This window comes from Thermobia domestica, chromosome 2, assembly GCF_964235325.1.
Source record: "Thermobia domestica chromosome 2, izTheDome1.hap1.1, whole genome shotgun sequence".
Taxonomy (NCBI): domain Eukaryota; kingdom Metazoa; phylum Arthropoda; class Insecta; order Zygentoma; family Lepismatidae; genus Thermobia; species Thermobia domestica.
Genome location: NC_137455.1, coordinates 297419562 through 297441795, shown reverse-complemented (window position 1 = coordinate 297441795; position 22234 = coordinate 297419562).

Sequence of the window (22234 nt, the reverse complement as noted above, 5' to 3'; positions counted from 1 at the left end):
GTAATAAATGAAAGTATTAATTTGAATTTTATTCATCTGTACTAAGTACGTCTCTGCGCTATCCATTTGAAAACAATTTAGAAATCGCTCTCGCAGGAACATATTTAATACCAAACATTACAAAAAAAAATAACAGTTAGTATACATTACGAGGATCCTACTAGCAGAGAATTGGAACATTTTGTTTATAGCAAACCGCAGTTCCACCTGGTCAACATAATTTTAAAAAATTAGAAAAATATATTGGATAAATTAAAAAGCGTTTCATCAGTATTTTGAACATAAAGCAAAATTTACCAAAAATGCAAGGGAAAATACTGTTAAAATATTAAGCTAAAGGAGTGACGTTACCGTAGATACCATTAATACTGTATTAACTTTTTGTAAGAAGAATTTACCTCAGAAAACAGAATACGTTGAAGATAAGTCACCAAAGTTTCATCCATTTGATACTATAAAATATTCACTGTGATTTAGCAGAAGGTATGATTTTAAAACACAATGACAAAACACACCATGAAACAGATTTAATCGCAACGCTAGAACAAATGCAGTTTAGAGAAACATCCATAAATGAGCCCTCAAAAAAGATATCTTCCCAATACACCGCAATAAAGTTAACAGTATTGAAGTTTCAATTCGTAATTAGAACAGTGATTTGATTGATTTTGGTGGAGCTCGTATCACTGTTCTACTTGCTGTTAAATGATCTGAAATTTTATATATATAATAAATGTGGATATCTTTGGTAATATTACAGGTAACGCTCATATTAGCGAAGATAAATTAGAACTATTAAACAATTTGAGTACGAAAGAAGAGTTTAGAATCTTATTGATTTTTATAAAGTTTCTGCATCAAATAATACGACATACGATGATTTTAGAAACAAAAATTTGATAATGTAGCTAGAGCGATTGATCAACAAGGTGTAGTAACTTTGAGTCAATAAATAACAATCAAGTAGCCAATAAATAATCAATTAGAAAGTGATAGAGAAAAGTTTGAATGTGAATTAAAATCATTACAAGATACATACTTAAATAAAGATTAATTAAATATAAGACCAGAATTATCAAAATTAAATATTCGGATAGGCGCTAAATATAGATTCTCATCGGAAGTAGACGATTAGGTCTTTTACGTGATGCAATTATGAATGATTTTGCAGGAATATTATGTCAGCTTAACTCAGCATTAGTTACATTAGTTCCAAAATAAGATTTCCAAACATTATACAAAGAAGGAAATACGTTTATTATTTATTATCTCGATTGAGAACTAAAAATGTTATAGATCCAATGTTTAGAATATTTAATCTATCTATTTTTTTATAAATTTCTCTATAATGGAAAAGCAATGCGCATGGAATTAAGTCTTGATAGATAATTTCTACACAAATTTTCGAACAATACCCTAGTTGAAACTTTTCATTTAGACGTTAAAAAAGGTGATATAATAATGTTTCTAGCATATAAAGTTCAGCTTTCGAAGGACAGCTGCTATTTGTTATTATCTATATACAAGGGGAACTCAAATAATTTTCTATATAATGAATAGGATGTATTGTGTTAAGCGTAAGAAGTCAACAGGTACAAAGAAAGATTCCATTAGAATATAGCGAACGGAGAATGGAAGATACATTAAGAAAGGCGTTTGTTCTGTATGTGGTGTTACTAGCTCTATTTGTTAATGGAAAGACTGACTCGAAGAATGTGAAGGTGTGAGAAAAAACATAGAAGAAATACAAAAACCTGGAAGGAAAACTATCCTAACTAGGTGTTATTATAAAAGGTATTGATGGTCTTTGGGAAACTGATCTTGTAGAAATGGATAGTGTAATATTAAAGCGTCTTTCCAAATTACACAAAGGCTATAGGTATTCACTAATGATTATTGATGTGTTCTTAAAATATGTGCTTGCTGTTCCCGTTAAAGATAAGAGCTGTAAGAATGTTAGGAAAGTGTTTGGATCTTTATTAAAAATTAGAAAACCTAGTAACTTACAAACTAATCAGGGAAAAGGATTTTATAACAAAGACTTTGGATAGTTAACGAACGAGACTCAACTTATAGTGGAAAAAAGTTTTCATCGTAGAACGCTGCAACAGAACTCTTAAACAAAACATGTGGCAAATGTTTACTACACAAGGAATTTATAAATGAACAGCAATATTACCAATTATTTGGCGAGTATAATAATAACTACATAGAGCAATTGGTATAGTCAGTAGAATTTAATAAAAATTGTGAGCAAATAATATTAGATAAAGTCTATAAGAAAGAATATAAGCGTGTTAACTTAAATATAAAATTAATGATTACGTTCACATAAGTAAATCTAAAGGTTTGTTTGAGAAGGGATATACACTTAACTGGTGAACAGAAGTATGTCTTATTAAAGAGATTATTCCATCTAACTCACCAACATACAGAATAAAAGTTTTGGATAACGAGGATGTATAGCGGGGGACACTTCTAAATGGTACACCTTAGCCGTAAATCTCCATATGGCTGTTCCATTTAGAAGTGTCCCCCGCTGTACAAGGAATGTTCGATGAGCAAGAATTATAAAATACTAAATAGAAAGATGAGTATCTTGTTGAAAAGCTTTTACGAACGAAAGTTAATAAGGTATGTGTTAAATTGCTAGCTTTTGATGATTCTCATAATAGTTAGATAAATAGAAATAATGTAGTGTATATTTATATATGTTTGACGTTTTGTGGATATTGACCACAAAAATAAGATAAAACTATTTTCTTCCTAAAAAATATTAGTACTACGGACAATTTAAACGATATTTACTACGAACAGATTAAATATGGTTATTGGTACGGTTTGATGAATTCATGTTGTTTATAGATAAGGAGACAAGATATTTTAACGCTACTAAGTTGTGTCAGAGTGCTGCTAAAAGTTTTGCTAACTGGTTAGCAAATAAAGAATTAAATGAGCTTATAAAATATTAAAATATAGAAAGCGATTTTTCTGATGATATGGGCGACTTTATGTAAGTAATAAAAGGAGGAGCAAACACAATTAAATGAATATAACAGGGACATATGTAAGGGAGGAATTATTATTCAGTATTTCTATTTGTGTCTCACGATAGGTGTTATAAAATTATAGAAGACTCCTTCACTCAAGATTTTAGGACATACAAAAAACAACGGATTAGGTCAAACTCAGATTCAAAAGATAGAAAGACAAATGAAAGAGTTACCTATTAAGAACGAAGTACTTGCAACTGAAAATCAATATCTTTAAACAATATGAGCACCATATACCGAAGACCTTGGAAAGATACATAAATTATTCATTATCAAAAAGAATCTTACCGATGTAACTTGAGAAGATACTCCTCTACTATGATGAAGAACGTTGTCAAATAGGAAAACTGGAGCGATTTAAGTATTGGGTTGGAAGAGAACAAACATAATTATGAAAACAGGATTAAACAATTTAAACTTAAATATCCTTCTATGAGTATCTTACTTAATATCGACGATCCTAACTCCATAAACATATTCCTCAAATCTAAGGAACGGTATGGCAAAGAATTAATTAGGCATGGTTCTCGTATGGATTCACCTTTAAATAATAAAGATGTTGGTAACATGGTTACACATTTAAGAGAGATATCAGATCGTCTACTTACTATTTGTTCAATCTTTGTCCTATCAGATAGTTCATACACTATATGATATACTTATAGTTACATGGATTCAAACTTTGTTATCTAGGTACATGGTTTAGATCATTTAAACTGTATTCATTTATATGTTCAAGTATTTTTTATCAAGATCATGAACAAGAATACAAGAATTTAGTATTGCTGGTCTAGATCTCTTTGTACTATACATAAATATGAGTACCGTAGAGAGCCCTTATAGTTTAAATAAAATTTGTTACTAACAGATTAAAGATAATTATTGGTACTGCTTGTTTGGCGGTTTCAAGTTGATCATAGATAAGAAGAGAAGATGTTCTAATGCTACTAAATTGTGTCATGTTGGTGGTAAGAGATTTAAACATTGGATAGATAGTAGAGTCCTAAGAGCTAATGGTTTATATTTCCAGAGCCGAAATTCCGGCCGATGAAACTACTGAAAATGTAACAGGTGGTAAAGGAGAACTATGAAATGTAATAAAAGGAACGTATCTATGTAAGGAACTAATTCTTGATATATCACGATGGCTTTCTCCTGAGTATTATATCAAATGCAACAAGATCATTATTAAATACTTCACTCATAACTTTAAGCAATACAGAAACAACTACGGATTACTCCAAACACAAATGCAAAAAAAATAGAAAGACAAATGGGAGATTTTTGCATTTAGAACGAGGAACTAGAAACCGCAAATCAATATCTCAAAACAATAGCAGCGCCATATACCGAAGATCCTGGAAAGATACATAGATTATTCATTATCGAGAAGAACAACTTGAAGGATTACTAGATTACTATGACGATGAAAAATGAGACCAAATGAAACAATAGAACGATATAAGTATTGGGTTGGAAGAATACAAACATGTCATTATGAACATATTATTAAACAAGTTAAATTTGAATATCCAAATATGAGTATTATGATTAATATCGATAATGCTAACACTATAAACTTATTCAACAGGCTGTACGCTTCTCCGTACGGCGGGAAATTTAAATAATTTTTAATAGTTTGTAGTGTATGAAAGAAAAGGTTCTAAAATAGCTTCTATTGAGTACAGAGACATAAAGTAAAAAGCATTTTGTAGCCGAAGGGCCCTGCTATAATTTTGGGTGTCATTTGAGATACTTGGTACAAACCGAGGAGCGCCACGTGGCGCCAAAGATAAAAAATCTAGAAAAAATGCTAAATTTGGGGTGAAAACACCCCCAACCCCTTCTTTACAATTTTGTTTGTAAAGACTTTTATTGAAAATGTACGTACATCGTTCCGAATGCGAAATCTTTTTGGTTGAGGTCTTAGAATGAAATATTACTGTTTCTATAATTTATTTTCTGACACCTTGCAAATTCGAAAAAAAAATGTGTAAAATTTATGTCATTGCAGTGTATTAGAAAACATTTTTTTCTGACGTTACGAAATGCGAATAAGTTATGAAATCACTTTTATATTCTTCAGGAAAGCCCCCGGTATAATATTTGGGTCCTTCGACGTGCTTGGTACAAACTGAGGGGGCGCCACGTGGCGCCAAAAATCAAAAAATCTAGAAAAAATGCTAAATTTGGGGTGAAAACACCCCAACCCCCTTCTTTACAATTTTCTTTGTAAAGAATTTTATTGAAAATGTACATACATCCTTCCGAATCGGAAATCTTTTTGGTTGAGGTCTTACAATGAAATTATTTTCTGACACCTTGGAACTTCCAAAAAAATGTGTAAAATTTTTGTCATTGCAGTGTATCAGAAAACATTTTTTTCTGACGTTACGTAATGCGACTAAGTTATGAAATCACCTTTATACTCTTAAGGAAAGTCCCTGGTATAATGTTTGGGTCCTCAGACATACTTGGTACAAACTGAACGGGCACCACGTGGCGCCAAAGATCACAAAATCTAGAAAAAATGATAAATTTGGGGTGAAAACACCCTCAACCCCCTTCTTTTCAATTTTGTTTGTAAAGAATTTTATTGAAAATGTGCATACATCCTTCCCAATGGGAAATCTTTTTGGTTGAGGTCTTACAATGAAATTATTTTCTGACACCTTGCAAATTCCAAAAAAAATGTGTAAAATTTGTCATTGCAGTGTATCAGAAAACATTTTTTCCTGACGTTACGAAATGCGACTAAGTTATGAAATCACTTTTATATTCTTAAGGAAAGTCCCTGGTATAATTTTTGGGTTCTTTGACATAGTTGGTACAAACTGAAGGGGTGCCACGTGGCGCCAAAGATCAAAAAATCTAGAAAAAATGATAAATTTGGGGTGAAAACACCCCCAACCCCCTTCTTTTCAATTTTGCTTGTTCAATTTCTTTTTGATGTCAAAGACTTGTGGAAGTCATCTTCTCAAAAGCTAAACGAACACGTGCGCGTTAAAGAATTCTTTTCCAGTTAACACACAAAACGGAAACTGAATCATATGGATTTTGTAAACAATAAACTGCGCAGTTTGAGCTCGTGGGTTTGAGGGGTGAGGGGCAGGAGGGCGAGAGGAAGGAAGGCGAAGGGACAGGGGGCGAGGGGAAGGCGGGCAAGTTTTGTATATCGCCCAAGGTCAAGTTGTGTATATCGCCCACTTGTTAAAACGAAATGGAGATAACATAACTCGCTATTCATGGATCATAAATTATTTCCGTGGCGACATGTTTTGTCTACTCTCCTTTTTTCCACCTAGCTGTGGTAAAAAAAGAAGAGTTTTCTTTTCCTTCATAGTATACATTGAATAATCCTTGACAATATTCCCTGCGAAACCTTTATAAAATCTTGTGAAACGTAGAGTTCTTAAAATTTAAAAGCCATTCTTTTTAAAAATCACAAACCTAAATTCTTATCTCTGTTAAACACTAGATAAAAGTAGGAATAGCACACTTATTTTTTAAAATGATGTGATTTATTGTATAAAGAGATAGTCCATAGCGAAAGGAAACAAAAACGTTGGTTCTCAACCGGTGTGTCGCGGGTCAAAGTAGACCTTTCGCCTCTGTCAGTACAGTGACAGCGGGAAAGAACGGATTTACTCTTTTGACAGCGTATCTCAATGGTAAAATAAAGATTAATACAAGTGTTATTTATTTAGCATTCCTTAGGGTTTAAAGGACAATGGGTAAATTTCAGATTGTTTACATTATAATTCTTCTCTTTTCACATTTCACGACGTCCATACAAAATAAACAGAAAATGTGTATAAAACGTACGTTTAAGGCCGCGGGCTACACATCATGGCTTCACGGGCCAACCAAAGGGCATGCCTGCTCTCGATATTTTCATTCCTCCAGTGTCGAGGAAACTAGATAAAATACTAAACAATGTATGTTAATATAATTCTAAAAATCCGAAAATATTTTAAACAATAGATTCATTTAACATACAGCATCGATGCTCAAACAGGGAATTAAAATTCCTATTATTTCAATGCTGCAACAACATATACTAATAGTAATAGTAAAACTCAAATTTCAACATCAACTGCAACAACAATAACTATTACTACCAAAACTAATACAGGAACAACGACTACTGCTAGTACAACAACCACTACTGTTAACTATGAGAACCTCCAGTACATCAACAAGGCCAAGTAAAACATCTATTCCAATAGCCTAGTTGTTTTTCGTTCACATGTATGTGGTTACCCTCCCTGCTTGTCTAGTGACCGCCCGATCCCTTTTTTATCCCGGGTTTGAATTTGAATGCGAAAGCTTTCTGAATTTTAATTCTACTTAATATTTCTATGTTTGTGTCCATGTCTTAAAGAAAGAGAATTCGGAAAAGGTAAAATAGACAAAAACGTATAATATATACGGAAATTAAGTTTCTGAGGAATGTTCGGTAAATCAGTTTTCAAAACAGCGGAGCACGTGATTCCAGTCAAGAGGATTGCCAGTTAGCGATTCGAATAGCTCTGAAATACATTTTCTCCTTTATGCCCTTGCGTGTTTATATATATATGTTCCTTTCTTAATTTAAATTTTAATTCTCCCGGTTATTGTTTCTACAGAACACTTCGGTATTTCACCATGACCAAAATCAGAATGTTTATTCGTTACTACAATATTAGAATCGTAAAAGTGTGCTTTTTGCTAAGTACATCTCACATAGAGTCTTTTTCACCTACCTTGGGAGACATGTCTTACATTAGTGGCACACTCCAAGGGGGTTCCGGAGGTTTACAAGTGGGGAGTCCCGGGGATCGAATGCTGTTGAGTGAAATAAATATTTTTTATCACTTGTAATATTGATAATTCCGATAATTCCGAGTATTCCATTTCTCTCGGTCATAGACTTGAGACGATCTTATTTAGTACACGCTGTATAGAAAGGTGAAATACTATCATGTCTAGAAAATACGTTAGCCGTATCAACCTAGATTCGTACTGTCTTTGAATGTAACGAGTTTAACAAGCAATTGATGAATACATGAGACATAAAAACTTTATTTTTTCCTAGCAATTCTGGAATCTTTCATAATATTCAACTTCTTCTTCTATTATTGCTAGAAATAATAATATTTTCGTTCACCATTTTCAATATGTTACATATTCATTCAAAATATGTACAACGTAACAATACTTTACTCTTCGTATTGCTATTTTGTTAAAATGTCAATACACCATATAAATATTCCCAACATTTTTACCCAAAGAAAGGGTTTTATTTTATCTAAACATAGCATAAAATATTTTCTTTCAGGGAGAGAATACGTTTCATTTTGGACATAAAGGGCGTCAGAACTCTCACCAATAAACTAACGGACCACAAATACTATCAACGCAACACTAATATCGGTCAGTTTTAATTATTTTTCACGTTTATATTTTCTCCTAGGAGTAGTAATGGGGCTCAGGTCAGAATTAAACGCCATCGGAAATGTCACTGCTCATGTCAGGAGTCCTTGAAACTATGGATGCCTCACTAATATAGGTATTTATCGATAATTTTTATGTCCCCACATTCTCAACCTCACCCCTAAGTTGCAAAATCAAAGAGAAATGATAGAAACGTCCCAGTTCCGGACCTCCTTTATGTCAAAAATTTGATCGAGTTTGGCCGGGTGTTTGAAGTTATTATGTCGTAAATGTGGTTACTATAATTTTTATTTATATTTTATATATCTATCTACAACTGAGTGCTTTGAAATACTCCAAAATGAAATATTTCAAAAATTGCGACCGACATGGAAAATGCCCAGTCCATTTCCACTGTTAAATTCACTCCTGAACATAGATCATAATCGAATAAAGTCACAGTGTGATTCTAAGATAGAAAGCGCGTCATTGCTTGAACTAATTTGTGATGAGTGGACAAACATAAGAGAGAAAGTATGATTAGCTTCGTTGTAAACCAGTTTATTGTAAGTACTTTCCAATGATACTCCACACTGCTAAAACCACTACTGATGTGATGGAACAAGGTGAGCCAGAAAAGCTCAGTGGCATAGTAACTGATAACACAGGAAAAATGAAAGCAGCATGGAGAAAAGTGGATTAAAACTATCTATATGTCACAATTTATGGTTGTGTAACACATGGTCTGAACTTGGTTATCCAGGACATGGTGAAAACCTTAACAACAGACAACCTTAATCAACTTACTGGCCAAACAAAAAAGTGTAATGAACGAAATCAACGGCAGTGCAGTCGTGAAAAACAATGTTCATGGAGAAACAACCGGGGAGAAAATTACACTGAAACTACCGACTGTGATTCAATGGAGTTCGCAGGAAATGATTTGGGTACTCTGGTTCAAAAGAAACCAACAATAAGAAGTCTTGTATTGTTGAAGAGGCAGTAAAGCTACTATCAAAACAACCATGATGTGTTCTTGGACAAAATAAGCAATTTACATAAATTAATTTTACCAATAGTAGATTGGATCACTAAACTGGAAAGCGACAAATCTCAGATAAGCAAAATGTATGAAATATTTTCCGACTTGAAGAAGAATATAAAGAACACAGTTAGAAGCTCTCCTCTTCTTAAAAGAAAAGTACTAAACATAATGAATTTCTTCGAGGACCGTAAGCAAATCTATCTGCTTGTTGTAGCTTTGTTAGCGAATATTCTAAATCCAAGTTACAGAGGCAACAACTCCACAACCGAAGAACAATCGGACGCTCTCTGTGTCAGATTTCAAGGCTTTATTCAGATTTTGGTGCGACGAATGTTCTCGCCCAATTTGCACAGTACAGAATGAAAGAAAATGTCTGGTCCAAAGAATGACTGTGGTCAACTTGGTCAAAAGTGTCTCCCCTAACGTTTTGGAATGCACTATGCCCTTCTTATGAGCTCACGAATTTGCAAGGAAGATCCTTGTCCCTCCTGCCACATCTGCTCCTAGTAAAGAGATTAGCACATACGGAAACACACATACGAAGAAACGCAACCGTTTAAGAAATGAACGTGGTGCTAAACGGGCTTTTGTAAAGCATGATCTGAAGTACACATCACTATTTAAAGAGAGATTTGTTGGAAATGAAAACGAACTTTCATTTCTAAGAGAAAACGACCGAGTCCGAGTCGTAACCAAAATGAATCTACAGCAGGAATAAGTGGATATTCAGTGAAGAAAAAGAAGAAGCAGATTCAAGGTTTTCTGAACCCAATCTGTGAAAAAGAAACAGAAACTTCTACACCTGGAGAATCTGATTACTGTGACAGTGCTATCTATGTACCATATTCAGAGACTGGTGGACTTTATATCTCTGAGAAGAGTGACAATGCCCATTCTAATGTTTCTGATCGGGAAACATATTAAAGCCATTTTAACATGGGACCTGTCGAGTCTTTCGTATATTCGTGTAAAAAAAGTCTTACGTTTCTTACATTATACTTCTTGCTTGATTACCTAGTCAACTTTAATAAAGAAAAAAACGGTATTCACTATAATAGCTGGGAGTTTTATCTCCACTATACCAGTGTCATATCTGAATTAAACCATCATAAAAACGAAAAAAAAATCTCTGAAATTTCAATGAAATATTTCAGATGAAATATTTCAATTCTAAAAATTTCAGGAAATTATCAATACCTATATATATCTTCCCCTCACTTCTTGAAAATTTCAGGAATCAGTTTGGATTTGAATGGCTTCGAAAGTGACACTGTTCAATTTAGCGAACCCAAACAGTGTTGATTCGACACTAATATCCGTCATTTTCAATCATATTTATATTGTTTTCACTGGGCATGTACCTATTATATGGAAAATAAAGTTATTTGGGCCTATAAGTTTCTAAAGGTACTTTCTTGTGTTCACTTCGGTCTCATTTCACACCCATTCAAGTATCACTAATTCTTCTAGACATTTTAACCGAGTAGTTTTGTATATATTTGTGTTGGAACCAAAAGTTGAAAAAAAAGCAAAAGCTATATAAAAATAAAAAATATTTTAACATCAAAGCATTAAATTTCAAATTTACGCGTGTAACAAATATCACACCCCAGGTAGCACCAGACGTCATTTATGACGTCTTCTGAAAGTCATGAAATAACGTCATATGGTACGTCATGATGCCATCCAATATCACGTCATCTGCACGTCATGAACGGACCTCATATTATGGACATTTAGGTACATCTGATATAACGTCATAATGCTAGCAAATCTTTGGACGTCATGAAACGACATCATTTGGTACGATATTGGTATAATTAAAGAACGGACTTTTTTGTACGTATTTGGTCATTTGTGATGTACTCATTTGGTACTTTTTGGTTATTTCTGACGTACCTTTCTGGTACTTTGTTGCTTATTTCTGAAGTACCCTTTTCGTACCAGTTTGGTCATTTCTGGCGTACCATTTTGGTACCTTTATTTTTATTTTGAAATACTATTTCGGTATATTTTTCTTATTTCTGACGTACCACTTTCGTTCTTTGAAAAACTCGTAAATCCGGTTTCGAATCGAAACGTCTTGATTTAGAGTGCACATCAATTGAGTAAATTCGGACTCAATCGGTTCCTGGTGTGCGAATGTAACAGCCATATCTCAGAAATTAAGCGTGGTTTAAGAAGTAATAAGTTATAACTTGTAGTTCGAATCACGATGGGTACGAAGTTTTGAACAGGATTGGATTCCAGTTAGAAATCGGATCATGATAAACTTCAAATCCACCGTGATTGGGAACGCGAATTAAGAAACTGACATAACTTAATTTCTGAGATATTGATGTAATACGCGAACTGGGGATTGGTTGGGAATTTACTAATCGATGTGCAATCCAAATCATGACGTTTTGATTCGGAACCGGATCTACGGTCTTACCAGAAGACCAAAAGGTATGTGGGAAATTACCAGGGAAGTACCAAATATAGAGAGTCAATATGGTATAAAGAAGATGAATTCCACATTCAGAAATTAAATCCCTGTCTTAATAAATATAAATCTTGATATGTAAACTTAATTTTAAGAAAATATCTTTTTGAAAAGTTGAAACTGAAGTCACTTGAAAATAACCTGAACCTCTCCCTAATTTACAGGATTATAATAACCGTTTTCGCCAGTGGATTTAAGGCACATTTTAAGAACGTCATTCATGATCTGTATACCTAATAATATGAGAGAGAAAGTCTACATACATATACCACGTTTAGAAATATATTTATATTTATTTAATAAAGAATACCGTTCAAAGTTTACAGAACACTACACACATACCTATTGATAAAGTTGTACTACATATATTTTTTTAAAATTTCTTTTGTTTCTCAGACAGCTAGTTATATAAACAACTAAAGACATTGAGGGGTTTAAAAAACTGTGCTCTCAATGCTTACTTGTTACAGTGAACGAAAATCAATCATTACAAATTACTAGTGAAGTTTATACTAAAGAATGAACATAATATACACATTACAATATATTAATCCTCAACACACACACACACACACGCTTATTACGCATATTATATATATGTAAACCATGAAGAGAACAATTCAATAATTCCCAATCAATTCAACACATCACTCAACCCGGCTCCCTTGGATTTCTTTAAAATTCGTTACATTAAATAACCATCATGCCATGGAAAAATAATATTTCGACGTTTTATCACAATTGTGAACAAAACTGCGGGTAATAAAATTTTGCAAGTTTCGTAAAGTGCAAAACATCTATAGAACTGTAATTCTCATGTTAATTCACTTATAGGAATGAAACTGGTGTAATTGGAAAGCTAGTGAACAGGGTTTTACAGAGATTTGCAACGTGATGCGATACTGAAAAATGTCAACAAGTGCGAAGTAACTGAGTTTGCACTTTAACTTTGAATACCTCAAAGCACGCACGCCCCCTTCACTTGTTTTGGAAAATAATAATTTGTTGCTCTAACGTACCGATACTATAAATAGCAAATAGATATGCAAAAAAGTAATATCATTATACGCAACAAAAAGTCAGCTCCTTTTAATGAAATAGAAAGTACGTTTGCGAGAAAACACTACAAAACGAGTAATTGTGATAGTTTTAATTGATAAAATTGTATATACTTGACTGGAAATCGAGCTTTTTACTGAAATAGTTTACAATACAATAGTATTGATTAGTGTAAATTTCACGTTCTTAATTTTTCGTAACTTTGGAAACACTCGATAAATTTTCCTCAGTATTGAGGTTTTAGTATGTTGTTTAGTGAGGTTTTAGTATGATATTCAGTACCCGAAATAGTGTTATATGGTAACATTCTCAGCCTTCTACAAATTTTGTGAGTGGATGGGTGGCATTGTTTTCGTGTCTGATAAACTGCTTTTTGATGATACCAGTGATATCTGTTTCCATTGATGGTACCAGTATGATGGAGCAATTAAACGCATTTTTCTCTAGAGTGTCTAAAGAGATGTGTTTTGAAATATTCAAAGTTAAAGTGGAAGGGAGATCACTTTGTACTGAAGCTTTTTCAGTAACATGTCATGTTACATTTTAATGTGAAGTCCTGTTCATTATGGTACTTATTCCACTGAATTAAAATTATAAATCTATAAGTTTTATAGAATTATTTTTTAATCCACAGCGAGATTAATTTAAAAACTCCAAATTTGAAAATCCACAACTTTGCTCCTAATTACGATAGATCTCCACAAATTAATGCTTTTCTCTCTCTTATGACAGACTGTCTACAGACATTGAGATTACGAATTCAGTATAACGTTTATCAAAATTGCAGAACTACTCGAAAACAAAAGGACATTGCTCCCGCAGCCACTAAAATGTGTTTGTAATTCGCACTGATTACAGAGCAGAAGTACAGTAGTCGGTATTTTTTTATGTAATAGGTATATAGTGTCTTGAAAATGTTCGCAACTGTAAGACATTTATTCTGTCTGTCTCATCTAGTCTGCTTTCTTAATTTAACATTAAGCATTATCAAATAGAAAACACGTCTAGATTTGAATAAACCGTCAAAGTTCAGACATTAGATTGGAAAGTTTTAATAATTTTGAAGTAATTCTACAGTTAAATCATATCAGTATAAACGTGCGGAAATGATAAAATGTTCACCAAAACCAAAGCTACCGATGCAAGTTAAAACATCCACCTAGGAAAAGCACTTTCAATAGGGGCTGCTATCTTCATCAGCTCCAGAACTTTAAAAAGGATAGGTGAAAAGGGAAAATTACGTCATGTTCTCTCAGTATTGTATTCTTCCATTTTCCTCTTTATACCTATCCTTTTTAAACTTGTGCAACCTAATGAAGATAGGAGGCAGCTATTGAAAGACTCTTTTGGATGTTTTAAATTGCTACAGTAACTTTTCAGCTTTGGTTTTGGTGAACATACGGTAAGTTTACTTATTTTTGGTCTAGCTATTTAATACAGTTACTTATAATTTATGTATTCAATATTTTATTCCAGTTGCAAATTTGAAATTACGATATAATCCCAGTAGCGTATACACCGATTGCCAATAAATCTACCAAATTTGAAAGATATCCGACGGGTATGGTTGGAAATCATACATTTCTGTGTTGAATTGATATGCAATGACTGCATAAACGTTAACATTATTTTCAAGTATGTTACAGAATTTCCTTCACAGAATCAATATATACGATTTTGAAACGTTATGAACGACAAGGAGAGTTTAACAACAGAATTTGTGGGCTTTAAATTCAAAACCTGTGCTGTCTATTAGTCTTATGGAAAATCATCATTTACGAAAAAATAAAACAAAATGAAATTAAGTTTACAGTTGTTTTTAACCAATAACGTTGCAAAGGTTGAACTTTAAAATATAGCTTAATACAGAATTTACAAATATGCTTTCAATTTCGTAAAACATTTTTTTAATTTTATTTAAATGAACTGGTTCGAACAGAAAAATCCCAATGAGCCTTATATAAAACTTTGTTGGCAGTTCTTTCAGCAACGCTGGGTCACGAAGAGAAGCGCATTAAAGCTTTCGAGTCAAGAGTTGTGATCTTGTTTTCGTTACAGGAAAGAAAGGGAAAAAACGCAGGATTTCATTACGCAGTTGCATGAGAAGATGGTTCAAATTAATAGAAAAATTATTACCAATACATCCTCACTATAAACAAATAACTTGAACACTATCAGGACAATAAGCGAATCCCTTCTACCTTAGTGCCGAGGTTGCAAGGATAAAAATGAAAAGGCAGAATATGGCAAAAGAAAACGGATATATACCACTCAGCATATGCTACGCAAAAAAATGCACATTGAAGCTTAACAAACAGACAGTGGAGCAGACAGAAACACTGAAAAATAGAATGAAAATGGCGCAGATAGGTACGTAAGTGTTGCAGATAGACTAGAACTAAAATACGTTTTCAAAATAGATAAACAGCATTTATCAATGTTGCTAGAGTTCAGACTTAAAGATGATATGTATTTGGGAATAAAAAAGTAATTATTTAATTTCACGTTGTTGTGTCTTTCGCCATATTTTGGTTATCCTTTTTTATCCTTACATTATCGCCACTGAGGAAGGAAATAGTTTAATGTCCTGATACGTGCGAAGGTTACTTAATTACTTATCGAGAGGATATATTGATAAATAACCACTGTCTATTGAAAACATTGTTTATGAAAGTATATTTAAGAATAAGCAACAATAATTTTTAACTAATGATGGGGGCCGGGATGGCTCAGTGGTAGAGCGTTCACCTCTGGTGCTTGGGGTCCCGGGTTCAAAGCCTGCTGCTGCCAAGTAAACTTAGAGGTGGACAAACACAGTGTGCGTGGGTTTTCTCGGGCTTCTCTCGTTTCCCCTCACTTTCTTCATTCCACCGTTTCATTCATCTCTCATCATCACCATCTCCATTAGCCTAAAGGGCATAATGGTGGGACGTAAAACTCATAAATTTCATTTCATTTTTAACTAATTATGAATTCGCAGGCGTAAAAATTAAAAGTTAAAAACCAAACTCTGATGTATGAGTATCTTACTAGCACTGGGAACGCTAAAAGTCACAAAAATTTAAGTTGCCTCTAATCTAATCGGGAAGAATACTGTACCAAAGTTTGCATGATCAATTCTTAAGAAAAAACAGTGATATATTGGGAATGCAACAAATTTCTCTTTCCACGGTAACAGTATATACTTGGCAGCAACTTCATTTACATCCGATAGAGAATAAGTTTGTGACAATTTTGAGAGGACATAAATGTCTAGTTTCCTGGACTGACAGTGTTTGATGTATAGATTTTCCTATTTGGTGAACTTTAAAACTACGAGGTGAAAGCCGTTACTCTTCAGAGGTTGGATAACATTATGAAGAACAGCAATGGGGCCACTTTTCGTGGGTAGGAAGCCGTCGGAAGCAGAACAAGCTATTAGAGTGAAGTTCGGGAAATTGATATTTTTGTATTGTTTACCGTAAAAGCCAAACGGAATAACAGCACGGGAAAGACAAAAATGCACATCACAAATTACAATATGTTCATACACACACCTATGAAGATAATTTCTGCACTTTTTCGGGAAATTAACATACATTATTGTGGAAATTGAGGTGACTTCCGATTTCTAAACATAAAACCTCTATAAGTGCAAACATTAATTTTAGGAGTGGGACTAAACCGTGAATCCGAGATCTTTGGGTTGACTTTCTAATGTCCGGTTGATAGCGCATTGAGACGACAGCAAAAAGGTCTCGGGTTTGCTCCTCGTTCCAGTTATATAATTTTTACTCATAAAAATTAACACATAGCCTATGTTAAACAATACATCATTTGCTAATATAATTCTGTATGAATGTTGTTGGGTCAGTGGACATCTCGTCATGCAAGGTATTTCACATTTCATATCCACCCGTCTCGGAAAGTGATGAAATTTAACGAATTTATTTAAATGTTGATAGTGATTTCAAAACTGCAAACCTTTGAATTTCAACCCATTGTTTCCGTACTTATTGCCTTTAAAAATTTAATCTTCAGAGCTTCAATTTCTATATTGAATGAAGCCCTTACATTTGCTCGCCCTTTAAATGAACTAAAGAGCGCTGATTATCCGGATTAATTGGAACCGGACCCAACCCGAATAATTAAAAAATCCGGATTATCGGAAAAGGAAAAAAGTAGTACACTATACACTAGTAAAGTGCGTTGTAAAATCACCACGCAAGGTAAACAATGGAGGCAGTCAGGCAGACGTCTGGCACTCACGTACACTTGCACAGATATACAGGTTCCGCAGCACGGTCACTTTGACGAATTATTACAGTAGTCACGGCGATTTCACTATTGGAAGGAATTTAATTTTGACATCGGTCCGAATAGTTGGCAATCGGAATAATCATCACTTTACTGTATTTTACTGATACTACTTTGACTAGACATGACGGACATGACTAGACTAGACATTACAAATTTCCCTGCAGTACCTAGTGTTTCCCTCCAAAAGGATTTTTTCCAAAAGTTTCCAGGTAATGTATAAACCCTGTGTGTAAAAATAATGTAAATTCATTTTCCGACCAGGGATTTACTATACACATACCTGTATATCCGTCGTATTAAGATAAAACATCTTTTGTAAAAATGGAAGAATGAAAGCACAGGGTTGTTGCTCGATGAGCCATAACAACTACACTGAAAATTGTGTTACAAGTAATATTGAACTAGCACTGAAAACCAAGGAGATACTCACCAGATCAGCAAAGATTTTAATCATCCTTCAAGAACTCTACTGTGTTCACTTCCTTAAGAGTTCTCATCGGAAAATCAACTGGTATATTTACGACGGGAATTCGTTCTACGTCAACGTTGATTCTGCTTTCTAGTTCCTTCAGAATATTAAATAGTGTCATATTTTGCTGCCTCAGAAGCACCAAATAGCTCAGAACTTGGCACTCAAAATCTGAAAGTTTTAGATAATAATTCATTAGTTTAAAGAGACATAAAATGAAAACTATGCTGAAAAATGTTATGTTTGCGTTGATTGGCTTTCTTAGCAATTTAAAATGTTACGTTATTTACAAGATAAAAGTTGTTTCTTAATATTAAAAGAAATCACGTCACTTACTATTCGGGTAAACGCGTTGGCAGCAAATTAAAAAGGAGATGAGACAAAAAAAAACTTGCTATATACCTGAGAAACTTTCATTCGAACTCGTTAGCATTAATTTTTAGTGAACCGTCTTTCTTATTTTCTGGGAACATCCTTATCCAATTTTAAGGGGGCACGGTGGCTCAGTGGTAGAACACTCAACTCTGGTTCTAGGGATCCCTGGTTTATCCCAGGCTAAGTGAGTTCGTGGTGGGCGATATCGTGTACATGGGTGTTCTCGGGGTTCTCCCGTTTTTTCCCAATTTTTTATCCCACTATTTCTTTTATCGTCATTCACTTACTAATCATCCGTCTCCTTTGCCACTTCGCTTGCGTATGCGTGGGACATTGAACTAAAGATTTAATTTCATTTAATTTCCTTACCCGATTTTGACCCTAACCAACAGCCTGGAATCCGTGAATATGTTGCACATTGATAAAGCTCTTATAACAAAACCATCTATTCAATTTTAAATTCGTTTTTTATTAATTTTCTACATGTTTGTACTTTATTCAGGAGCTCGTTTTTACACTTCGCTCTTGTCCTATTCGCTTCCCCAACGAACCTGACCTGAACTTTGAAACATAAAATATTGTATGAAAGTTCATTCGTATGGAATCACTCGTCGGCAGTTACCATAAGACACACGGGACACATACAAATGCCGAGATACTTGAGTAGTAGACCTTTGCTTACGATTGGTCAATTATTTAAAAAAAATCTTGTCATTTCCTGTCTTGGTATCCAGTTGAAGCACTCCCATGCAACTTCCCATTCGCATGAGGGCTTCGTATTAGTACACAATTTAAACCTTCAAACAACATTTTAGAACATTTTCAGTGTTTACTTTACTTAATTACTAAAATAAAATTTCTTCAGCTATCAGGCAACACTCTCAACATTATGGTAATGTGATTCGATAATTAAACTTTTAAAAAAATAACATAACGAGTAACATATGCGGACCATTAAATATTTACAACTTAACTCAGATTAAAACTCACAGAACATCTCATAAATCCATTGGGCTTCGTCTGGGCAATTTTTTTTTAAAAATGAAAAACTTTCAACATTAGCAATCAACTGAGTACATTTAATACGTTTCATTTTGCTTTTGTCTATAAACCTGGAAGCCATTCCCAGTAGACAGGAGCCGTATAAAGTTTGGGGTAGAGTTCATATTGGAATGTTGGAAAATTTGAACACCAGAAAAAATGTTTGTAAATGTTCTTCTGAAGGCACGAAATTTTAATAAAACGTTTCTTGTGAACAAGTTAACTGCCATAATTGTATACCAACGGATTTATATTTAGGTATGCATTGCCATAATAGATATAAAAGTAATGATGTATTAACACAGATAATTTGTACCCGTTTTTCAAGTGCTGCCTAACCATGACACTTTCTTGCCTACTTCTTCCACTTCTTTCATGGTTTTGTGAATAACTACTGTTGTTCTCCGAAGTTACAGTTTGTGAAGATTCCACATTACTTTCTACATTGGAGACATCATTGTTGGATCCAATGGATTCTGAGATTGTTCCTATGGAATCTAAGCTTGTTCGTACGTCTCCCTTTCTTTTCCTAACGAGCGCAGTACTTGATGTCTCAAACGAAAGAACGAAAATGTATATATAGCAAATAATTTTCAATGTCATTCATATACCCAGAACTACACAAATATCTACTTAATCCTAACACTAAAAATGTCAACGTTCTTTCTATTGCTTTTATACATCTGTACCAGGCATGAAACAGGGTAGACTTCAGGAATGTAGAAAAACTCATGTCATTATGTTCATGTTCCTGGTACTATCCTGGTATTCATCTGGTACGACAAAGGGAAAGAACAAGTAGAAAATACAACGGTACGTTGTATATTTTAGTAATATTCATTTGTAATTTTGGGTCATAAAATATTTCATTTTTTGTACTAGGCTGGCTGATGTTTTACTATACAAAAGAAGAGAAAGAAATGTTTAAAATAATTTAATTGTCATGTCAATGTATAAAGATATAGGTATTCAAATGTTAAAATGTTTAAATAATGCGATTTTGGATATCTAGTTGTCAGTAGCCACCAGACAATAATATATAAAGAAATAAATGGAAGTATGACAGTGAAAGTTTACGTTATAGAGGCTTAATTTTAATGTAATAAAAAGGAGAACCGTTAAATGTTTGGTGCAGAAACCTCGGGAGAAGAAAGTGTATCGTTTGAAGAACAGTAGAATGTACAACATCGAGCCTTATATTGATTTTTACCCTCCTCAAAAGTGGAAAAGTTATACCTCGAAAAAAATGAGCACTACGAATAAGGAAACGATGGTTCAGGTTGAAAGGAATGTTTCAGAAAACGTTTGAGATATCGTGAGAGAAATATCACAACAGATTAAAGACGTTCAGGATCAGTCACAACAAATTAAGGACCACATTCAAGATCAGTCACAGCGTTTCGAAGAAAAGCTAGAGCAATTGCAAACACGCAACGACGGCAAATGTGACCTGATACAGGAACAACTGAAACAGGTAAATCAACAAATTGCTGTAAAATTTGAACATCATGAGGAAGAAATGGGCAAATGTGACTCGATAGAAACTACGGAGAAAACAACTTTCGAATCTGCATGGGTGGAATTTTCAGAGTTATCACAGAAGCATAATGCCGTATTGGTTGTATCAGATTATCCTAACTTCTTTCCTCATTCAAATGTTTTTGACGGCTTTGCTGAAACTCTGTGCAATGATGATTCTGGTATGTATCAGTATGCGAAGAGTTATGACCATCTTCATCTTGAGAACGCTATTAACTGTCTGCGTTACCCGTATATTCAACATGATATTAATCCTATGGTTCATGTAGCAAGAAATAAGTTGATTCCCATATTCGTGAAACGCAAAAAGAAAACGTGTGTTCCTGTTAGTGCTTGTGTTGATTGGTTGATTGAATTGGAGATGTTGAAATGTACATTCAACGAAAAGACCGGAATGATGTTAGTAAACAATCCGATGATGCTTTCACAGAACGTGATGCAGTGCGTTGGTTTTCATCATCCAAGAGTGTTGTTGCAAAGTTTTGAAAACCCATCAATGGTTCAATACAGTACTAGCTTGCATCAAACTAACCTTCGTAACCAAGTTCGAAATGGCCATGTGAGACTAAAGTGTGATCCCAATGTAAAAGGTGATGTTAAATCCATATGTGCCGGTAATGTAACCAAACATAATCACAGAAGAAACAAAGTGCGTGGTAGGACAAAGTACCGTGAGCGTTGTGGAAAGTACAAATACAGATCCATGAGAAGACACGATATTTCACATCCAGTGAAACGAAGGAGAACTGAATCTAGTGTTACCGATAAGATAACCGAACCTAACCTTAGTAGTAACGGTAAATGTGATTGTGATTGTGTGACTCAACCTAACCCTAGTTTAGTACGATTACGTTCATCTAAGAAGCATGTAAGCATTAGATCTAATCACGTTCGATGGAGATTACGTAGAAATCCCGGAGATGACGAAAATTCTCAAAGTAAGAAACAAAGAACTGTAGATGCAAATAATGCGACAGACTGTATTCCGGTTTGTGACTCTCGATGCAACACAAACAAATGCATTGGTCATATAAATTAACCTGATGTAGGGGAGTCCGAAAAGACATATCAAATTGATTCTTAATTTGACCAAATGCTTTGATGTTATGTGTATTACTTAATATTTGTGTTCCATACTATTTATGTGTTTGTCTTATGATTGCCAAAATGCACATCAATCACATTATTCATGTTATGGTGTTAATAAGATGTTAATTATTATGTTACGTTCTGATTATTATCGATATTTCAATCTTAATCTATAATTTATTTAACTATATCTTGTATTTGATTTTTTTTTTTTTTTTTTTTGCTAGCCGAACAACTATATGAATATCATATGCACCTTTCTGAAAACCTTCTTCATGATGTCTGAGTAGATATATTGAATTGTAACAAGCCTTTTTATGGACCCGAAAAGGAACATAACTTCCAAATGGACCCGAAAAAGGACT